The following is an 18,882-nucleotide window of genomic DNA, read 5'->3' on the forward strand; positions in this document are numbered from 1 at the left end:
TGTTTGGCGTGTTAGTGGAGGACTGTTTAAAAACCTGGGATTCCACTTTCGGCTGCCTTTCCATTACATTTCCTCTGAAAGCCCACGAAAGCCTCCACGTCCCACATAACTCTCTCAAACCTGCAGTCATCAGGCATACAGAAGATGCTTACAGTTTCACTCCATACGAGTCCAGTTCCTCGCTGTTTCCTGTCTAACCACTGCACACATATGGTATCCCCTCCCTACCCGGAGCTGCTTCCTGGCTTTTCCGCTCAGGACAGGAAAACGAGAATGGAGAGGTAAGCTGTGCAGGGAACTCTTCCTCAGCTCGCACTCCACCCCCAAGGGCCTTTCGAGGTCTTCTTCGGACTTCAGGTTTCATTTGATTTCCAAGGTTTATGGGCTCATTAATTAGCCATCTCTCCTAATGCAGGGATCCTACGGGTCAGACCAAAGATCGATGGCCCAAAAGAGCTAAGAAACAGAAATAAAGGTGAGAGCTAGGCGTTACATTCAGATGAGAATCCAGAATCTGACTGTGCCCTGGCATGTTCAACGCTGCCGAAAAGAAGGAGCTCGTCAGGTCCCTCTGCTAGCACCCAAATCTGGTGGCTAGTCGGTCTGCTGGGAAATAAGGAAAAGGAAAAGAATTAAAGGAGTCAGGCAATAACAAGGAAATGAAAAGGTTTGTTGAACAGGTTCTGTCTGATTGACTGTCTTCCCAGCTACCCTTCCAAGTTAAAGACCTAGCCCAGTATCCTGTCTGCTGACAGCAGCCAATGCCAGGTGCCCCCTACTATACTTTTTTCATACTATAGAAAAGCTTCAGCCAGTGACACCAGCTCAGGGAGCACTCTTCTGTTTTTCTCACAGCAGACAACAGCCTTGCCAAAGCAAAGCCTTAAAAAATTGGCTACAAACTCATCAACATTCCTCTCCACGGAAATCTTTAGTAAAAGGCAAAAGATTTATACGAACTGAAGAGAAAGCAGAGTACGTAGAACTCGTGGCAGAGGCGCTGCCGGGGCAACCGCCTACGCTCCCAAAAGTCAGGGTGACGACTCTCCCAGCCCGCTACACCGCTAGCTTTCAGAGGAAATGGAATTGAACCGATTGGCAGCCCGAGTTGGATCATCGGAACCGGGGACACAGGAGCAAAACCAGCCCCTCGACCAGGGACTCGCCGCTGCACGCAATGCACTGTGGCTATGCAAATAAGATGCTCCGGCCGTCTCCGGCGCTCAAAGGAGTCTTTTCTCCGGGCTGCCTCTGCTCCTTCCCCGGCTGGGCGGAGATTGGGATGGGGCAGCTGCTCTCCTGAGACAGTCCAGCTGATGCCCAGGCGCACGGAGGACGGAGCCCGGACGAGAAGCCAGAGGGCACTTGGCCCACAGCTAAAACCGAACAAGCGCACACACTTTGCAAAGTAACAGGGCCGGGATCTCGCACATGAGATTCTATCTGCCGGCGAGTGCGACCCGCGTTGTACCTGCTGCTTGGTCTGCCTCTGCTGCAAAGTAGCTCGCCTCGCTCAGATCCTTGGGGTTCGCTGAGCTGCAGCTCACCTTGATACACGGGAACAGCTTCAAATCATGGACTATCAGGGTTGGAAGGGACCTCAGGAGGTCATCTAGTCAACCCAATCCCCAACTAAATCATCCCAGCCAGGGCTTTGTCAAGGCTGACCTTAAAAACCTCTCAGGAAGGAGATTCCACCACCTCCCTAAGGAACCCATTCCAGTGCTTCACCACCCTCCTAGTGAAAAGGGTTTTCCTAAGATCCAACCTAAACCTTCCCCACCGCAACTTGGGACCATTGCTCCTCGTTCTGTCATCTGGTGCCCCTGAGAACAGTCTAGATCCATCCTCTTTGGAACCCCCTTTCAGGTAGTTGAAAGCAGCGATCAACTCCCCTCATTCTTCTCTTCTGCAGACTAAACCATCCCAGTTCCCTCAGCCTCTCCTCATAAATCATGTCTTCCAGCCCCTAATCACTTTTGTTGCCCTATGCTGGACTCTTTTCAGTTTTCCACATCCTTCTTGCAGTGTGGGGCCCAAAACCGGACACGGTACTCCAGATGAGGCCTCACCAACGTCGAAGAGAGGAACGACCACATCCCTCGATCTGCTGGCAATGCCCCTACGTATACAGTCCAAAATGCCGTTAGCCTTCTTGGCAACAAGGGCACGCTGTCGACTCATATCCAGCTTCTCGTCCACTGTAACCCCTAGGTCCTTTTCTGCAGAACTGCTGCCTAGCCATTCGGTCCCTAGTCTGGAGCAGTGCACGGGATTCTTCCGTCCTAAGTGCAGGACCGGGCACTTGTCCTTGTTGAACCTCATCAGGTTTCTTTCAGCCCAATCCTCCAATTTGTCTAGGTCCCTCTGTAGCCTATCCGTACCCTCCAGCGTATCGACCGCTCCTCCCAGTTTAGCGTCATCTGCAAACTTGCTGAGAGTGCAGTCCACACCATCCTCAGATCCTTAACGAAGATATTGTACACAACCGGCCCCAGGACCGAGCCTTGGGGCACGCCGCTTGAGACCGGCTGCCAATTAGACGTGGAGCCATTGATCACTACCCGTTGAGCCCGAGGACCTAGCCAGCTTATAGTCCACCTTATAGTCCATTCATCCAGCCCAAACTTCTTGAACTTGCCGACAAGAATACTGTGGGAGACCGTATCAAAAACTTTGCTAAAGTCAAGGAAGAACACATCCATTGCTTTTCCCTCATCCACAGACCCAGTTCTCTCCTCACAGAAGGCAATTAGGTTAGTCAGGCGTGACTTGCCCTTGCTGAATCCATGCTGACCGCTCCTGATCACTTGCCTCTCCTCTAAGTGCTTCAGAATTGATTCCTTGAGGACCTGCTCCATGATTGTGCCAGGGACTGAGGTGAGGCTGACTGGCCTGTAGTTCCCCGGATCCTCCTTCTTTCTTCCCTCTTTTAAAGATGGGCACTACATTAGCCTTTTCCCAGTCATTTGGGACCTCCCCCAATGGCCATGAATTTTCAAAGATAATGACCAGTGGCTCTGCAATCACACCCGCCAACTCCTTTAGCACCCTCGGATGCAGCGCATCCGGCCCCATGGATTTGTGCTCATCCAGCTTTTCTAAATAGTCCCGAAGCACTTCTTTCTCCACAGAGGGCTGGTCACCTCCTCTCCATGCTGTGCTGCCCAGAGCAGCAGTCTGGGAGCTGATTTTGTTCGTGAAGACAAAATCACGAAGGGGGAGGGTGGGGAAGCATTGAGTACATTAGCCTTTTCCACATCCTCTGTCACAAGGTCGCCTCCCTCATTCTGTAAGGGCCCACACTTTCCTTGACTTTCTTCTTGTTGCTAACATCCCTGAAGAAACCCTTCTTGTTGTTACTCTTAACATCTCTTGCTAGCTGCAACTCCAAGCGTGAGTTGCCCTTCCTGATTTCACTCCTGCGTGCCTGAGCAATATTTTTATACTCCTCCTGGTCATTTGTCAATCTTCCACTTCTTCAAACGGCGCTGCCTGCCAGTGCACTCAGCCTCACTTGGCAGGTAACAAAAGGGATCGAGTGGCCGTCCAGTTTCTGGAGAGTGGCTGACAACACCCGACCTTCTGCCCTGAGGAGAAACTGACGTGAGACAAGGCAGGGAGGTCATTCTTGTATTGGACCAACTTCCGGTGGGGAGAGCGAGAGAGAAGCGAAATGCAAGCTGCACTCTTTCCCTAGCAGCAGGTGGGCCACGTCGTCTCTCCGATGGCCTGGCTTCCCGGGACGGGACCGCTACAACTTAGATAATTTTTACCTCAAGGTTCCCAAGACACAGACAAGGTTTTCATCTCGAGGCCAAAAGACCAAAACATCAAGACACTTGATCACCGCCTTGGATAGGCCAAGATTTAAAAGTTTATTAGAAAATATTTGAAAATGAACGATACAGAGAGTTGAAACGTCAGCTATTGGTCATCGGGGGTGACATACAGAGCATAGGGCAATTTTAGTTTGAAATGTTTATTAGAAAATGTTTAAGAATAGATACAATTTAGATAATGCTTTCCCAGCCAGAAGGGGTACAGAGAGTTTGTAACATCAGTTACTGGTCATCAGGGTGACATACAGAGTATAGGGGGATGCTAGTACTTTGGTATTGGACAGCACATAACTTTTATACAGTGTGCAATGTCCCCAATGTGGGGTATACTGTGGGTGAGTTCAAGATACCTTCAGCAAGCAGTGAGGGTACATCACGCATACAACAGTTAAAGACAGTCATAGGTATAAATAAGCAAGCCAGGTAATGGGGATAGAATGACCCTCACATGGCAAAGTTAAGGTCTGTCGCACTCGATCTGAGCACTACACCCCATCTGAGCTCAAAGAGCTGAGCACGCAAGAGCGGCGGCCTGGGCGGGCAGGGGAGGGCCCGAGCGGAGGCGGAGCCGCGTGAGCAGGTCTGCAGATCTGTGTGCGAGCAGAGAATCGTGGGAGCGGACGCAGGCTGCCAGGCAGGGCCCGACTTTGGCACCGGGAGCTCGGCGTGGGGAAGGGACGGTCTCCGGGGGCCGCGTCAGGGCAGCTGTCAGCAGTGGGGGCCGGTGTGGGCGAGGCCGTCGGTGGGGGCGCGGCGGTCCGCCCCGTGTGTTATAAGTGTGGGGCGAGCGAGGGCGGGCGGCGGCCGGGCAGCAGGAACTCATACTTACCTGGCAGGGGAGATACCATGATCACGAAGGTGGTTTTCCCAGGGAGAGGCTCATCCATTGCACTGCGGGTGTGCTGACCCCTGCGATTTCCCCAAATGCGGGAAACTTGACTGCATAATTTGTGGTAGTGGGGGACTGCGTTTGCGCTCTCCCCTGCTGATTGGTTTGAACAACAGACAACTGACAGTGGGCTGTTTAGGCTTAGTGCACTGCAAAGCAGATTCTTAGGAAAGCAGTTGTTATTCTGGGCCTTTGGGAGTGCTCTTTTCCACAGGCCCTGTACTTCTAGGTATCTTTGTCACACGTTCCTCCTTGTAAGCAAAGCTCAGCTCTGAAACTTTACTTGGGTCTCTCTGTGTTCTTGGCTTTCCCTGGTCTTTTGCAGCTGATCTGCTCTCTAGTCTGCTTTTGGGGGGCTTGGACCGGTGCCTTCCTTGGCTCTATGGGGACCTGCCTGCCTGCCTGCCTGCTCTGCTTCTTTCCCTGCTTGTAGCTTCTTGCTCGGCCCTTCTTCTCGGGCTCTTCCTCCTTTGACGGGAGGACGGCCTGTCCAAAACGCCTGTCCCAACCTGGTCTCCTCGTCCAACAGGCAGCTTCGCCCCCTGCCCTGGGGCCGCTTTGGCTTTCGCTGTCTGTTCCTGTCTCTTGGTGGCCACCCTGTCTGTGCTACGGAGACTAGGCTGTCACAACCCCATGCTGGAGGAGGGCTTTCCGTCGCTTGAGGCCCACCCACCGCCTGCCCGAATGCCCTTTAGCTACGCTGCGGGTTAGGGCGGCGTGGCCGTGTCGCCCAGGAGCGGGTTTTCCCTTTTGCACACCTCTGACGGACGGAGCTGTTTTGACTTAACTGTTCAGCACGCACCGACCCTCGGGCCTGGGCTGCACGGGGAACGTAAATCGGCGCGGCTACATCAGTCCGCGCCTTGGTCGGAAGAATTCTTCCGTCCACCTAGCTCCCGCCTTTCGGGGAGGTGGATGGCCGGCACCAACGAGGAAAACCCTCTCCAGGACCCTTCTCCGGGAACAGTGCCCTTCCGTTTGGGGAGATTATGCTGCTTTAAAAAAGAGAAATTGTTTAACTGCCTTTCTCTGAGGCAAGGTTGACTTTGTATTGCTTCCCTCGTGGCTCCTTATAGCAGTTGTGTTCTGAAATCTTTAGGGTTTGACTTCATTTATGATGAAATCTTGCTGTAACTTTATTCTAATTTTCAATGAGTAACTAGACCTGAGCTGTTTGGCGTGTTAGTGGAGGATTGTTTAAAAACCTGGGATTCCACTTTCGGCTGCCTTTCCATTACATTTCCTCTGAAAGCCCACCGAAAGCCTCCACGTCCCACATAACTCTCTCAAACCTGCAGTCATCAGGCATACAGAAGATGCTTACAGTTTCACTCCATACGAGTCCAGTTCCTTGCTGTTTCCTGTCTAACCACTGCACACATATGGTATCCCCTCCCTACCCGGAGCTGCTTCCTGGCTTTTCCGCTCAGGACAGGAAAACGAGAATGGAGAGGTAAGCTGTGCAGGGAACTCTTCCTCAGCTCGCACTCCACCCCCAAGGGCCTTTCGAGGTCTTCTTCAGACTTCAGGTTTCATTTGATTTCCAAGGTTTATGGGCTCATTAATTAGCCATCTCTCCTAATGCAGGGATCCTACGGGTCAGACCAAAGATCGATGGCCCAAAAGAGCTAAGAAACAGAAATAAAGGTGAGAGCTAGGCGTTACATTCAGATGAGAATCCAGAATCTGACTGTGCCCTGGCATGTTCAACGCTGCCGAAAGAAGGAGCTCGTCAGGTCCCTCTGCTAGCACCCAAATCTGGTGGCTAGTCGGTCTGCTGGGAAATAAGGAAAAGGAAAAGAATTAAAGGAGTCAGGCAATAACAAGGAAATGAAAAGGTTTGTTGAGCGGGTTCTGTCTGATTGACTGTCTTCCCAGCTACCCGTCCAAGTTAAAGACCTAGCCCAGTATCCTGTCTGCTGACAGCAGCTAATGCCAGGTGCCCCCTACTATACTTTTTTCATACTATAGAAAAGCTTCAGCCAGTGACACCAGCTCAGGGAGCACTCTTCTGTTTTTCTCACAGCAGACAACAGCCTTGCCAAAGCAAAGCCTTAAAAATTGGCTACAAACTCATCAACATTCCTCTCCACGGAAATCTTTAGTAAAGCGAAAGATTTATACGAACTGAAGAGAAAGCAGAGTACGTAGAACTCGTGGCAGAGGCGCTGCGGGCAACCGCCTACGCTCCCAAAAGTCAGGGTGACGACTCTCCCAGCCCGCTACACGCGAGCTTTCAGAGGAAATGGAATTGAACCGATTGGCAGTCCGAGTTGGATCATCGGAACCGGGGACACAGGGAGCAAAACCAGCCCCTCGACCAGGGACTCGCTTCGCTGCACGCAATGCACTGTGGCTATGCAAATAAGATGCTCCGGCCGTCTCCGGCGCTCAAAGGAGTCTTTTCTCCGGGCTGCCTCTGCTCCTTCCCGGCTGGGCGGAGATTGGGATGGGGCAGCTGCTCTCCTGAGACAGTCCCGCTGATGCCCAGGCGCATGGAGGACGGAGCCGGACGAGAAGCCAGAGGGCACTTGGCCCACAGCTAAAACCCGGAGCAAGCGCACACACTTTGCAAAGTAACAGGAGCCGGGATCTCGCACATGAGATTCTATCTGCCGGCCGAGTGCGACCCGCGTTGTACCTGCTGCTTGGTCTGCCTCTGCTGCAAAGTAGCTCGCCTCGCTCAGATCCTTGGGGTTCGCTGAGCTGCAGCTCACCTTGATACACGGGAACAGCTTCAAATCATGGACTATCAGGGTTGGAAGGGACCTCAGGAGGTCATCTAGTCCAACCCAATCCCCAACTAAATCATCCCAGCCAGGGCTTTGTCAAGGCTGACCTTAAAAACCTCTCAGGAAGGAGATTCCACCACCTCCCTAAGGAACCCATTCCAGTGCTTCACCACCCTCCTAGTGAAAAGGGTTTTCCTAAGATCCAACCTAAACCTTCCCCACCGCAACTTGGGACCATTGCTCCTCGTTCTGTCATCTGGTGCCCCTGAGAACAGTCTAGATCCATCCTCTTTGGAACCCCCTTTCAGGTAGTTGAAAGCAGCGATCAACTCCCCCCTCATTCTTCTCTTCTGCAGACTAAACCATCCCAGTTCCCTCAGCCTCTCCTCATAAATCATGTCTTCCAGCCCCCTAATCACTTGTGTTGCCCTATGCTGGACTCTTTTCAGTTTTCCACATCCTTCTTGCAGTGTGGGGCCCAAAACCGGACACGGTACTCCAGATGAGGCCTCACCAACGTCGAAGAGAGGAACGACCACATCCTCGATCTGCTGGCAATGCCCCTACGTATACAGTCCAAAATGCCGTTAGCCTTCTTGGCAACAAGGGCACGCTGTCGACTCATATCCAGCTTCTCGTCCACTGTAACCCCTAGGTCCTTTTCTGCAGAACTGCTGCCTAGCCATTCGGTCCCTAGTCTGGAGCAGTGCACGATTCTTCCGTCCTAAGTGCAGGACCGGGCACTTGTCCTTGTTGAACCTCATCAGGTTTCTTTCAGCCCAATCCTCCAATTTGTCTAGGTCCCTCTGTAGCCTATCCGTACCCTCCAGCGTATCGACCGCTCCTCCCAGTTTAGCGTCATCTGCAAACTTGCTGAGAGTGCAGTCCACACCATCCTCCAGATCCTTAACGAAGATATTGTACACAACCGGCCCCAGGACCGAGCCTTGGGGCACGCCGCTTGAGACCGGCTGCCAATTAGACGTGGAGCCATTGATCACTACCCGTTGAGCCGAGGACCTAGCCAGCTTATAGTCCACCTTATAGTCCATTCATCCAGCCCAAACTTCTTGAACTTGCCGACAAGAATACTGTGGGAGACCGTATCAAAAACTTTGCTAAAGTCAAGGAAGAACACATCCATTGCTTTTCCCTCATCCACAGACCCAGTTCTCTCCTCACAGAAGGCAATTAGGTTAGTCAGGCGTGACTTGCCCTTGCTGAATCCATGCTGACCGCTCCTGATCACTTGCCTCTCCTCTAAGTGCTTCAGAATTGATTCCTTGAGGACCTGCTCCATGATTTTTCCAGGGACTGAGGTGAGGCTGACTGGCCTGTAGTTCCCCGGATCCTCCTTCTTTCTTCCCTCTTTTAAAGATGGGCACTACATTAGCCTTTTCCCAGTCATTTGGGACCTCCCCCAATGGCCATGAATTTTCAAAGATAATGACCAGTGGCTCTGCAATCACACCCGCCAACTCCTTTAGCACCCTCGGATGCAGCGCATCCGGCCCCATGGATTTGTGCTCATCCAGCTTTTCTAAATAGTCCCGAAGCACTTCTTTCTCCACAGAGGGCTGGTCACCTCCTCTCCATGCTGTGCTGCCCAGAGCAGCAGTCTGGGAGCTGATTTTGTTCGTGAAGACAAAATCACGAAGGGGGAGGGTGGGGAAGCATTGAGTACATTAGCTTTTTCCACATCCTCTGTCACAAGGTCGCCTCCCTCATTCTGTAAGGGGCCCACACTTTCCTTGACTTTCTTCTTGTTGCTAACATCCCTGAAGAAACCCTTCTTGTTGTTACTCTTAACATCTCTTGCTAGCTGCAACTCCAAGCGTGAGTTGCCCTTCCTGATTTCACTCCTGCGTGCCTGAGCAATATTTTTATACTCCTCCCTGGTCATTTGTCCAATCTTCCACTTCTTCAAACGGCGCTGCCTGCCAGTGCACTCAGCCTCACTTGGCAGGTAACAAAAGGGATCGAGTGGCCGTCCAGTTTCTGGAGAGTGGCTGACAACACCCGACCTTCTGCCCTGAGGAGAAACTGACGTGAGACAAGGCAGGGAGGTCATTCTTGTATTGGACCAACTTCCGGTGGGGAGAGAGCGAGAGAAGCGAAATGCAAGCTGCACTCTTTCCCTAGCAGCAGGTGGGCCACGTCGTCTCTCCGATGGCCTGGCTTCCCGGGACGGGACCGCTACAACTTAGATAATTTTTTACCTCAAGGTTCCCAAGACACAGACAAGGTTTTCATCTCGAGGCCAAAAGACCAAAAACATCAAGACACTTGATCACCGCCTTGGATAGGCCAAGATTTAAAAGTTTATTAGAAAATATTTGAAAATGAACGATACAGAGAGTTGAAACGTCAGCTATTGGTCATCGGGGGTGACATACAGAGCATAGGGCAATTTTAGTTTGAAATGTTTATTAGAAAATGTTTAAGAATAGATACAATTTAGATAATGCTTTCCCAGCCAGAAGGGGTACAGAGAGTTTGTAACATCAGTTACTGGTCATCAGGGGTGACATACAGAGTATAGGGGGATGCTAGTACTTTGGTATTGGACAGCACATAACTTTTATACAGTGTGCAATGTCCCCAATGTGGGGTATACTGTGGGTGAGTTCAAGATACCTTCAGCAAGCAGTGAGGGTACATCACGCATACAACAGTTAAAGACAGTCATAGGTATAAATAAGCAAGCCAGGTAATGGGGATAGAATGACCCTCACATGGCAAAGTTAAGGTCTGTCGCACTCGATCTGAGCACTACACCCCATCTGAGCTCAAAGAGCTGAGCACGCAAGAGCGGCGGCCTGGGCGGGCAGGGGGAGGGGCCCGAGCGGAGGGGCGGAGCCGCGTGAGCAGGTATGCAGATCTGTGTGCGAGCAGAGAATCGTGGAGCGGACGCAGGCTGCCAGGCAGGGCCCGACTTTGGCACCGGGAGCTCGGGGTGGGGAAGGGACGGGCTCCGGGGGCCGCGTCAGGGCAGCTGTCAGTAGTGGGGGCCGGTGTGGGCGAGGCCGTCGGTGGGGGGGCGCGGCGGTCCGCCCGTGTGTTATAAGTGTGGGGCGAGCGAGGGCGGGCGGCGGCCGGGCAGCAGGAACTCATACTTACCTGGCAGGGGAGATACCATGATCACGAAGGTGGTTTTCCCAGGGTGAGGCTCATCCATTGCACTGCGGGTGTGCTGACCCCTGCGATTTCCCCAAATGCGGGAAACTCGACTGCATAATTTGTGGTAGTGGGGGACTGCGTTCGCTCTCCCCTGCTGATTGGTTTGAACAACAGACAACTGACAGTGGGCTGTTTAGGCTTAGTACACTGCAAAGCAGATTCTTAGGAAAGCAGTTGTTATTCTGGGCCTTTGGGAGTGCTCTTTTCCACAGGCCCTGTACTTCTAGGTATCTTTGTCACACGTTCCTCCTTGTAAGCAAAGCTCAGCTCTGAAACTTTACTTGGGTCTCTCTGTGTTCTTGGTTTTCCCTGGTCTTTTGCAGCTGATCTGCTCTCTAGTCTGCTTTTGGGGGGCTTGGACCGGTGCCTTCCTTGGCTCTATGGGGACCTGCCTGCCTGCCTGCCTGCTCTGCTTCTTTCCCTGCTTGTAGCTTCTTGCCCGGCCCTTCTTCTCGGGCTCTTCCTCCTTTGTGGGAGGACGGCCTGTCCAAAACGCCTGTCCCACGTGGTCTCCTCGTCCAACAGGCAGCTTCGCCCCCTGCCCTGGGGCCGCTTTGGCTTTCGCTGTCTGTTCCTGTCTCTTGGTGGCCACCCTGTCTGTGCTACGGAGACTAGGCTGTCACAACCCCATGCTGGAGGAGGGCTTTCCGTCGCTTGAGGCCCACCCACCGCCTGCCCGAATGCCCTTTAGCTACGCTGCGGGTTAGGGCGGCGTGGCCGTGTCGCCAGGAGCGGGTTTTCCCTTTGCACACCTCTGACGGACGGAGCTGTTTTGACTTAACTGTTCAGCACGCACCGACCCTCGGGCCTGGGCTGCACGGGGAACGTAAATCGGCGCGGCTACATCAGTCCGCGCCTTGGTCGGAAGAATTCTTCCGTCCACCTAGCTCCCGCCTTTCGGGAGGTGGATGGCCGGCACCAACGAGGAAAACCCTCTCCAGGACCCTTCTCCGGGAACAGTGCCCTTCCGTTTGGGAGATTATGCTGCTTTAAAAGAGAAATTGTTTAACTGCCTTTCTCTGAGGCAAGGTTGACTTTGTATTGCTTCCTCGTGGCTCCTTATAGCAGTTGTGTTCTGAAATCTTTAGGGTTTGACTTCATTTATGATGAAATCTTGCTGTAACTTTATTCTAATTTTCAATGAGTAACTAGACCTGAGCTGTTTGGCGTGTTAGTGGAGGATTGTTTAAAAACCTGGGATTCCACTTTGGCTGCCTTTCCATTACATTTCCTCTGAAAGCCCACAAAGCCTCCACGTCCCACATAACTCTCTCAAACCTGCAGTCATCAGGCATACAGAAGATGCTTACAGTTTCACTCCATACGAGTCCAGTTCCTTGCTGTTTCCTGTCTAACCACTGCACACATATGGTATCCCCTCCCTACCCGGAGCTGCTTCCTGGCTTTTCCGCTCAGGACAGGAAAACGAGAATGGAGAGGTAAGCTGTGCAGGGAACTCTTCCTCAGCTCGCACTCCACCCCCAAGGGCCTTTCGAGGTCTTCTTCGGACTTCAGGTTTCATTTGATTTCCAAGGTTTATGGGCTCATTAATTAGCCATCTCTCCTAATGCAGGGATCCTACGGGTCAGACCAAAGATCGATGGCCCAAAAGAGCTAAGAAACAGAAATAAAGGTGAGAGCTAGGCGTTACATTCAGATGAGAATCCAGAATCTGACTGTGCCCTGGCATGTTCAACGCTGCCGAAAGAAGGAGCTCGTCAGGTCCTCTGCTAGCACCCAAATCTGGTGGCTAGTCGGTCTGCTGGGAAATAAGGAAAAGGAAAAGAATTAAAGGAGTCAGGCAATAACAAGGAAATGAAAAGGTTTGTTGAGCGGGTTCTGTCTGATTGACTGTCTTCCCAGCTACCCGTCCAAGTTAAAGACCTAGCCCAGTATCCTGTCTGCTGACAGCAGCCAATGCCAGGTGCCCCTACTATACTTTTTCATACTATAGAAAAGCTTCAGCCAGTGACACCAGCTCAGGAGCACTCTTCTGTTTTCTCACAGCAGACAACAGCCTTGCCAAAGCAAAGCCTTAAAAATTGGCTACAAACTCATCAACATTCCTCTCCACGGAAATCTTTAGTAAAAGCGAAAGATTTATACGAACTGAAGAGAAAGCAGAGTACGTAGAACTCGTGGCAGAGGCGCTGCCGGGGCAACCGCCTACGCTCCCAAAAGTCAGGGTGACGACTCTCCCAGCCCGCTACACCGCTAGCTTTCAGAGGAAATGGAATTGAACCGATTGGCAGCCCGAGTTGGATCATCGGAACCGGGGACACAGGGAGCAAAACCAGCCCCTCGACCAGGGACTCGCTTCGCTGCACGCAATGCACTGTGGCTATGCAAATAAGATGCTCCGGCCGTCTCCGGCGCTCAAAGGAGTCTTTTCTCCGGGCTGCCTCTGCTCCTTCCCCGGCTGGGCGGAGATTGGGATGGGGCAGCTGCTCTCCTGAGACAGTCCCGCTGATGCCCAGGCGCATGGAGGACGGAGCCCGGACGAGAAGCCAGAGGGCACTTGGCCCACAGCTAAAACCCGAGCAAACGCACACACTTTGCAAAGTAACAGGAGCCGGGATCTCGCACATGAGATTCTATCTGCCGGCGAGTGCGACCCGCGTTGTACCTGCTGCTTGGTCTGCCTCTGCTGCAAAGTAGCTCGCCTCGCTCAGATCCTTGGGGTTCGCTGAGCTGCAGCTCACCTTGATACACGGGAACAGCTTCAAATCATGGACTATCAGGGTTGGAAGGGACCTCAGGAGGTCATCTAGTCCAACCCAATCCCCAACTAAATCATCCCAGCCAGGGCTTTGTCAAGGCTGACCTTAAAAACCTCTCAGGAAGGAGATTCCACCACCTCCTAAGGAACCCATTCCAGTGCTTCACCACCCTCCTAGTGAAAAGGGATTTCCTAAGATCCAACATAAACCTTCCCCACCGCAACTTGGGACCATACCTCCTCGGTCTGTCATATGGTGCCCCTGAGAACAGTCTAGATCCCTCCTCTTTGGACCCCCCGGTCAGGGCGTTGAAAGCAGCGATCAACTCCCCTCATTCTTCTCTTCTGCAGACTAAACCATCCCAGTTCCCTCAGCCTCTCCTCATAAATCATGTCTTCCAGCCCCCTAATCACTTTTGTTGCCCTATGCTGGACTCTTTTCAGTTTTTCCACATCCTTCTTGCAGTGTGGGGCCCAAAACCGGACACGGTACTCCAGATGAGGCCTCACCAACGTCGAAGAGAGGGAACGACCACATCCCTCGATCTGCTGGCAATGCCCCTACGTATACAGTCCAAAATGCCGTTAGCCTTCTTGGCAACAAGGGCACGCTGTCGACTCATATCCAGCTTCTCGTCCACTGTAACCCCTAGGTCCTTTTCTGCAGAACTGCTGCCTAGCCATTCGGTCCCTAGTCTGGAGCAGTGCACGGGATTCTTCCGTCCTAAGTGCAGGACCGGGCACTTGTCCTTGTTGAACCTCATCAGGTTTCTTTCAGCCCAATCCTCCAATTTGTCTAGGTCCTCTGTAGCCTATCCGTACCCTCCAGCGTATCGACCGCTCCTCCCAGTTTAGCGTCATCTGCAAACTTGCTGAGAGTGCAGTCCACACCATCCTCCAGATCCTTAACGAAGATATTGTACACAACCGGCCCCAGGACCGAGCCTTGGGGCACGCCGCTTGAGACCGGCTGCCAATTAGACGTGGAGCCATTGATCACTACCCGTTGAGCCCGAGGACCTAGCCAGCTTATAGTCCACCTTATAGTCCATTCATCCAGCCCAAACTTCTTGAACTTGCCGACAAGAATACTGTGGGAGACCGTATCAAAAACTTTGCTAAAGTCAAGGAAGAACACATCCATTGCTTTTCCCTCATCCACAGACCCAGTTCTCTCCTCACAGAAGGCAATTAGGTTAGTCAGGCGTGACTTGCCCTTGCTGAATCCATGCTGACCGCTCCTGATCACTTGCCTCTCCTCTAAGTGCTTCAGAATTGATTCCTTGAGGACCTGCTCCATGATTTTTCCAGGGACTGAGGTGAGGCTGACTGGCCTGTAGTTCCCGGATCCTCCTTCTTTCTTCCCTCTTTTAAAGATGGGCACTACATTAGCCTTTTCCCAGTCATTTGGGACCTCCCCCAATGGCCATGAATTTTCAAAGATAATGACCAGTGGCTCTGCAATCACACCCGCCAACTCCTTTAGCACCCTCGGATGCAGCGCATCCGGCCCCATGGATTTGTGCTCATCCAGCTTTTCTAAATAGTCCCGAAGCACTTCTTTCTCCACAGAGGGCTGGTCACCTCCTCTCCATGCTGTGCTGCCCAGAGCAGCAGTCTGGGAGCTGATTTTGTTCGTGAAGACAAAATCACGAAGGGAGGGTGGGAAGCATTGAGTACATTAGCTTTTTCCACATCCTCTGTCACAAGGTCGCCTCCCTCATTCTGTAAGGGGCCCACACTTTCCTTGACTTTCTTCTTGTTGCTAACATCCCTGAAGAAACCCTTCTTGTTGTTACTCTTAACATCTCTTGCTAGCTGCAACTCCAAGCGTGAGTTGCCCTTCCTGATTTCACTCCTGCGTGCCTGAGCAATATTTTTATACTCCTCCTGGTCATTTGTCCAATCTTCCACTTCTTCAAACGGCGCTGCCTGCCAGTGCACTCAGCCTCACTTGGCAGGTAACAAAGGGATCGAGTGGCCGTCCAGTTTCTGGAGAGTGGCTGACAACACCCGACCTTCTGCCCTGAGGAGAAACTGACGTGAGACAAGGCAGGGAGGTCATTCTTGTATTGGACCAACTTCCGGTGGGGAGAGGCGAGAGAGAAGCGAAATGCAAGCTGCACTCTTTCCCTAGCAGCAGGTGGGCCACGTCGTCTCTCCGATGGCCTGGCTTCCCGGGACGGGACCGCTACAACTTAGATAATTTTTACCTCAAGGTTCCCAAGACACAGACAAGGTTTTCATCTCGAGGCCAAAGACCAAAAACATCAAGACACTTGATCACCGCCTTGGATAGGCCAAGATTTAAAAGTTTATTAGAAAATATTTGAAAATGAACGATACAGAGAGTTGAAACGTCAGCTATTGGTCATCGGGGGTGACATACAGAGCATAGGGCAATTTTAGTTTGAAATGTTTATTAGAAAATGTTTAAGAATAGATACAATTTAGATAATGCTTTCCCAGCCAGAAGGGGTACAGAGAGTTTGTAACATCAGTTACTGGTCATCAGGGTGACATACAGAGTATAGGGGATGCTAGTACTTTGGTATTGGACAGCACATAACTTTTATACAGTGTGCAATGTCCCCAATGTGGGGTATACTGTGGGTGAGTTCAAGATACCTTCAGCAAGCAGTGAGGGTACATCACGCATACAACAGTTAAAGACAGTCATAGGTATAAATAAGCAAGCCAGGTAATGGGGATAGAATGACCCTCACATGGCAAAGTTAAGGTCTGTCGCACTCGATCTGAGCACTACACCCCATCTGAGCTCAAAGAGCTGAGCACGCAAGAGCGGCGGCCTGGGCGGGCAGGGGGAGGGGCCCGAGCGGAGGGGCGGAGCCGCGTGAGCAGGTATGCAGATCTGTGTGCGAGCAGAGAATCGTGGGAGCGGACGCAGGCTGCCAGGCAGGGCCCGACTTTGGCACCGGGAGCTCGGGGTGGGGAAGGGACGGTCTCCGGGGGCCGCGTCAGGGCAGCTGTCAGTAGTGGGGGCCGGTGTGGGCGAGGCCGTCGGTGGGGGGGCGCGGCGGTCCGCCCCGTGTGTTATAAGTGTGGGGCGAGCGAGGGCGGGCGGCGGCCGGGCAGCAGGAACTCATACTTACCTGGCAGGGGAGATACCATGATCACGAAGGTGGTTTTCCTAGGGTGAGGCTCATCCATTGCACTGCGGGTGTGCTGACCCCTGCGATTTCCCCAAATGCGGGAAACTCGACTGCATAATTTGTGGTAGTGGGGGACTGCGTTCGCGCTCTCCCCTGCTGATTGGTTTGAACAACAGACAACTGACAGTGGGCTGTTTAGGCTTAGTACACTGCAAAGCAGATTCTTAGGAAAGCAGTTGTTATTCTGGGCCTTTGGGAGTGCTCTTTTCCACAGGCCCTGTACTTCTAGGTATCTTTGTCACACGTTCCTCCTTGTAAGCAAAGCTCAGCTCTGAAACTTTACTTGGGTCTCTCTGTGTTCTTGGTTTTCCCTGGTCTTTTGCAGCTGATCTGCTCTCTAGTCTGCTTTTGGGGGGCTTGGACCGGTGCCTTCCTTGGCTCTATGGGGACCTGCCTGCCTGCCTGCCTGCTCTGCTTCTTTCCCTGCTTGTAGCTTCTTGCCCGGCCCTTCTTCTCGGGCTCTTCCTCCTTTGACGGGAGGACGGCCTGTCCAAAACGCCTGTCCCACGTGGTCTCCTCGTCCAACAGGCAGCTTCGCCCCCTGCCCTGGGGCCGCTTTGGCTTTCGCTGTCTGTTCCTGTCTCTTGGTGGCCACCCTGTCTGTGCTACGGAGACTAGGCTGTCACAACCCCATGCTGGAGGAGGGCTTTCCGTCGCTTGAGGCCCACCCACCGCCTGCCCGAATGCCCTTTAGCTACGCTGCGGGTTAGGCGGCGTGGCCGTGTCGCCCAGGAGCGGGTTTTCCCTTTGCACACCTCTGACGGACGGAGCTGTTTTGACTTAACTGTTCAGCACGCACCGACCCTCGGGCCTGGGCTGCACGGGGAACGTCGTCGGCGCGGCTACATCAGTCCGCGCCTTGGTCGGAAGAATTCTTCCGTCCACCTAGCTCCGCCTTTCGGGAGGTGGATGGCGGCACCAACGAGAAAACCCTCTCCAGGACCCTTCTCCGGGAACAGTGCCCTTCCGTTTGGGAGATTATGCTGCTTTAAAAAGAGAAATTGTTTAACTGCCTTTCTCTGAGGCAAGGTTGACTTTGTATTGCTTCCCTCGTGGCTCCTTATAGCAGTTGTGTTCTGAAATCTTTAGGGTTTGACTTCATTTATGATGAAATCTTGCTGTAACTTTATTCTAATTTTCAATGAGTAACTAGACCTGAGCTGTTTGGCGTGTTAGTGGAGGATTGTTTAAAACCTGGGATTCCACTTTCGGCTGCCTTTCCATTACATTTCCTCTGAAAGCCCACCGAAAGCCTCCACGTCCACATAACTCTCTCAAACCTGCAGTCATCAGGCATACAGAAGATGCTTACAGTTTCACTCCATACGAGTCCAGTTCCTTGCTGTTTCCTGTCTAACCACTGCACACATATGGTATCCCCTCCCTACCCGGAGCTGCTTCCTGGCTTTTCCGCTCAGGACAGGAAAACGAGAATGGAGAGGTAAGCTGTGCAGGGAACTCTTCCTCAGCTCGCACTCCACCCCCAAGGGCCTTTCGAGGTCTTCTTCAGACTTCAGGTTTCATTTGATTTCCAAGGTTTATGGGCTCATTAATTAGCCATCTCTCCTAATGCAGGGATCCTACGGGTCAGACCAAAGATCGATGGCCCAAAAGAGCTAAGAAACAGAAATAAAGGTGAGAGCTAGGCGTTACATTCAGATGAGAATCCAGAATCTGACTGTGCCCTGGCATGTTCAACGCTGCCGAAAAGAAGGAGCTCGTCAGGTCCCTCTGCTAGCACCCAAATCTGGTGGCTAGTCGGTCTGCTGGGAAATAAGGAAAAGGAAAAGAATTAAAGGAGTCAGGCAATAACAAGGAAATGAAAAGGTTTGTTGAGCGGGTTCTGTCTGATTGACTGTCTTCCCAGCTACCCGTCCAAGTTAAAGACCTAGCCCAGTATCCTGTCTGCTGACAGCAGCCAATGCCAGGTGCCCCCTACTATACTTTTTCATACTATAGAAAAGCTTCAGCCAGTGACACCAGCTCAGGAGCACTCTTCTGTTTTTCTCACAGCAGGCAACAGCCTTGTCAAAGCAAAGCCTTAAAAATTGGCTACAAACTCATCAACATTCCTCTCCACGGAAATCTTTAGTAAAAGGCGAAAGATTTCTACGAACTGAAGAGAAAGCAGAGTACGTAGAACTCGTGGCAGAGGCGCTGCCGGGCAACCGCCTACGCTCCCAAAAGTCAGGGTGACGACTCTCCCAGCCTGCTACACCGCAGCTTTCAGAGGAAATGGAATTGAACCGATTGGCAGCCCGAGTTGGATCATCGGAACCGGGGACACAGGGAGCAAAACCAGCCCCTCGACCAGGGACTCGCTTCGCTGCACGCAATGCACTGTGGC

The 18,882-nt window shown here is 52.4% G+C and overlaps 7 non-coding genes across 7 annotated transcripts; 3 read left to right on the forward strand and 4 right to left on the reverse strand.

Moving 5' to 3' along the window:
- Nucleotides 1-863: 863 nt before the first annotated feature.
- On the reverse strand, nt 864-979 carry LOC120375998. Its single transcript, XR_005586925.1, has one exon. It is a non-coding gene; the product is annotated as a U5 spliceosomal RNA (small nuclear RNA).
- A 3,684-nt stretch (nt 980-4,663) lies between these two features.
- Nucleotides 4,664-4,827, forward strand: LOC120376157. Its single transcript, XR_005587065.1, has one exon. It is a non-coding gene; the product is annotated as a U1 spliceosomal RNA (small nuclear RNA).
- A 1,939-nt stretch (nt 4,828-6,766) lies between these two features.
- LOC120376079 lies at nt 6,767-6,878 on the reverse strand. Its single transcript, XR_005587001.1, has one exon. It is a non-coding gene; the product is annotated as a U5 spliceosomal RNA (small nuclear RNA).
- A 3,697-nt stretch (nt 6,879-10,575) lies between these two features.
- Nucleotides 10,576-10,737, forward strand: LOC120376178. Its single transcript, XR_005587085.1, has one exon. It is a non-coding gene; the product is annotated as a U1 spliceosomal RNA (small nuclear RNA).
- Nucleotides 10,738-12,659: 1,922 nt separating this feature from the next.
- LOC120376076 lies at nt 12,660-12,772 on the reverse strand. Its single transcript, XR_005586998.1, has one exon. It is a non-coding gene; the product is annotated as a U5 spliceosomal RNA (small nuclear RNA).
- A 3,695-nt stretch (nt 12,773-16,467) lies between these two features.
- Nucleotides 16,468-16,631, forward strand: LOC120376135. The gene has a single exon (XR_005587044.1). It is a non-coding gene; the product is annotated as a U1 spliceosomal RNA (small nuclear RNA).
- Nucleotides 16,632-18,556: 1,925 nt separating this feature from the next.
- Nucleotides 18,557-18,671, reverse strand: LOC120376061. Its single transcript, XR_005586984.1, has one exon. It is a non-coding gene; the product is annotated as a U5 spliceosomal RNA (small nuclear RNA).
- Between the last annotated feature and the right edge of the window lie 211 nt (nt 18,672-18,882).

The sequence above is a fragment of the Mauremys reevesii genome, linkage group 12, assembly GCF_016161935.1.
Source record: "Mauremys reevesii isolate NIE-2019 linkage group 12, ASM1616193v1, whole genome shotgun sequence".
Classification (NCBI taxonomy): Eukaryota; Metazoa; Chordata; order Testudines; family Geoemydidae; genus Mauremys; species Mauremys reevesii.